The sequence below is a fragment of the Bremia lactucae genome, linkage group LG1 (assembly GCF_004359215.1).
Source record: "Bremia lactucae strain SF5 linkage group LG1, whole genome shotgun sequence".
Taxonomy (NCBI): Eukaryota; Oomycota; class Peronosporomycetes; order Peronosporales; family Peronosporaceae; genus Bremia; species Bremia lactucae.
This window is the reverse complement of record NC_090610.1, coordinates 14,029,186-14,031,995: the sequence shown is the minus strand read 5'-3', so window position 1 is coordinate 14,031,995 and position 2,810 is coordinate 14,029,186.

Genomic DNA, 2,810 nt, shown 5'->3' with positions numbered 1-2,810 from the left:
GGCGGATGTCTTACGCACTATAGCAACTCCCAAAAAGTGGAGCAAGCAATTGCCCTTTGTGGAGTTCGCTATAAATAACAGTGCCCACGCCAGTACGGATGAGAACCGTTTTATATTAACGGACTGCGCCATCCTCGGACGCCAGTCTCGTTTGTGCGCAGCCCGAGTCTTAGTGGAGGAGGGCCCCTCACTATGCTCGGTGCGAAAGAGGGACATAGTTTCGTCAATATGACGATGACCCGCGAGGGTATCATCTCAACGACTGAAACTTGCCTAGTGACCCTGGCAGTTTAGCAGTGGTCAATAAAACTACGCCAAATGACCGACCTCTCGGCGGTATCATAGGCGAGTTTGATGCTAAAAGCGTTAGGGAGGCTCATCGCTTTGAGAATGAGCGATTAGCCATGACACGTAAAGTCCGTGACGCGATGGCAAACACACAGGACAAGCAAAAAGAATCTGCGGACCGTAATGGTCGTAAAAATAATGAACGCTTTAGAGTGGGTGAAAAGTACTATTAAGTACTGCTACCCTACCTAAAAATGCAATTTCTGTACTACCCGGAGGTACTACGAAGTTGTTGCCGCGTTTCATTGGGCCCTTTACGGTGGTAGAAGAGATTAGCGACCTCAATTTTAGACTCGCCATTCCCCCCGTATATGAAGACGCACTCCAATATTTTACGTGGGTCGTCCGAATCGGTATGAAGACCCAAATAAGGTCACAAACCCTTATCCGTCTAAGGAGACCGATGGTGACACCGACTGTGAGTCGACCGTCGTTCGAGTGAGGGGGACGGAGAAGGCAAAAAACTTTCAGCCGACCGACTTCTTCCACCACGAACAAGACTCGGAGAGCGAAGGACATCACGCGACTAACGCGGATCCTTCAGCATTAACATCTCCAGAAAGTCCAAGCAAGTCTGCAGGCGTCCATAACCCTGACGAGCCTTCGCTCGGACATCATAAAGATCCGAAGTCAGTCGCAAGACTTGACCATCGTGATCCACAATACGTCATTCAGCAGCGCTTAACGTCTGCGACTGAACGACGACGGTAAGGCAGCCGCGAGTAGGTAGGCGAGATCGCCACTCCTACCGGGCGCCGCCTGCACTGATGGATGCGGGTGGGAATCAACGCTTCCTTGTTTGAAGGTTTATTGCTCACCGCTCCGTGAGGCAAAGGTATCAGATCCTTGTCCAATGAAGAGTTTACCGGAAGCGTTTTGACTCTTGGGGACCGATCGATACCAGACGTATTGATGTGCCCGGCATAGTAGCTGCCTATAAGCAAGAGCACCAGTTGAGGGCTAGTCAAAAATAAACTAGCAGAAGCAGCGTTGTGAAAAGAAACAGGGGATACAGTACCGCCCATGATTTCTTTCACACGCAAGCGGGCGAAATATTTCGCTGCAACCGCTGGTTCACCGCATCGCAACGCGGTTGAATGCGGCGCGTGAATTCCGCCTCGTATTGGTCGGGCGTTTCATTTGAACACAACACGACCGGGATCGAAAATAAGGCCCAAGCAATTTTCCCTGAGCCTCCATGATTTAAAGACGCCACAATATTTATGAGCGTCTAGAAGAGCGCGCTCGAGGAGCGACGCTCTTGGCCCGTTTAAACGAGGCCATTTAGATGGAGGGGACATGAATGAAATGCCACCCGTCACATAGCCACGTTCTAAACGACTGGCTTGTGACGCCGACTGAGCACGTTCACGTGTCGTCGGCGGAGCTTAAGGCTCCGAATCCTCTATGTCAGAACCATTATGGATAATGGTCTGAGCATAAGACGTTGTGGTTTTACCCAACGAAGAAGTGGCTGCTCCTATATGGGCAGCGCTCTCATTACCTGTTGCTGTGATATCCAGCGCAGACGACGAGACAGCATTTGCAAATTTTGCTGTCTCCATCCTGCGAGCAATGAGAGAGGTTTGGATGAGCAATAATGCGCCATCATCCTTCCTCATTAGTTCATTGTCGTACTATGAGGAGACGGCATCGGTGTCGACTCATTGTAGTCGACTCATTGTAGTCGACAGTGAGCGATGGGTCAACATCCTACCCTCTTATAGTGGGATGGATCCTTGAGCCCCGTTGACGCGACAGCAGCAGTAGCTGTCGGCGTTTCGAATAAGGCATTGGACGCTGCCGGCGTGTTAACGCGGCGCGTGCGCTAACCGCGAGGTGAGTGGGAGTCTTCGCAGACGATTCACCAACGTGGCCCCCTTTAGGTGGCATCTTTGGCGCTGTGTATGTATCACAGGTCGCTAGAGTGACTGAGAGAACTAACGGCGCGTTAAGCAGCTTGCAGTTCCTCATTCCTCTTTGACGAATTTAAAAATGTAAATTCGTTTTTTAAAGGGGGGATGGTGTAACGGGCTAAAATTGCCCTCATAAGTACATCAAGTGTACTAAACGGGGGGGAAGGTCAATAACTTAATAAAGTAATTAGACCCTCCGCTTGGGTATGGTTTACATTGTGACCCACCCTTGTGTATGTGATACACATAGGCATTCACATAAAGAGGGATGACGCCTAGCGTCATCCGTTACGCGAGGTATCTAAAAATACGCTTGTCATAAATATTAGTGTTATCTACAGAGATGACATTTTAGATTGGTAAAAACAGGTATTTATATCTAATACGATTAAATATAAATCAGTCTGAAAACTACTATCTACTTGGTAAGTGCGCACGAGGAGCCGGATTACCGCTCCCGTGACGACACTTAACCAGAGTACTTAGTGCGTTGGGTGAGGTCGCTAACGCGCCCACCACAACTACCTCACTGCACGCAAGAGAAGC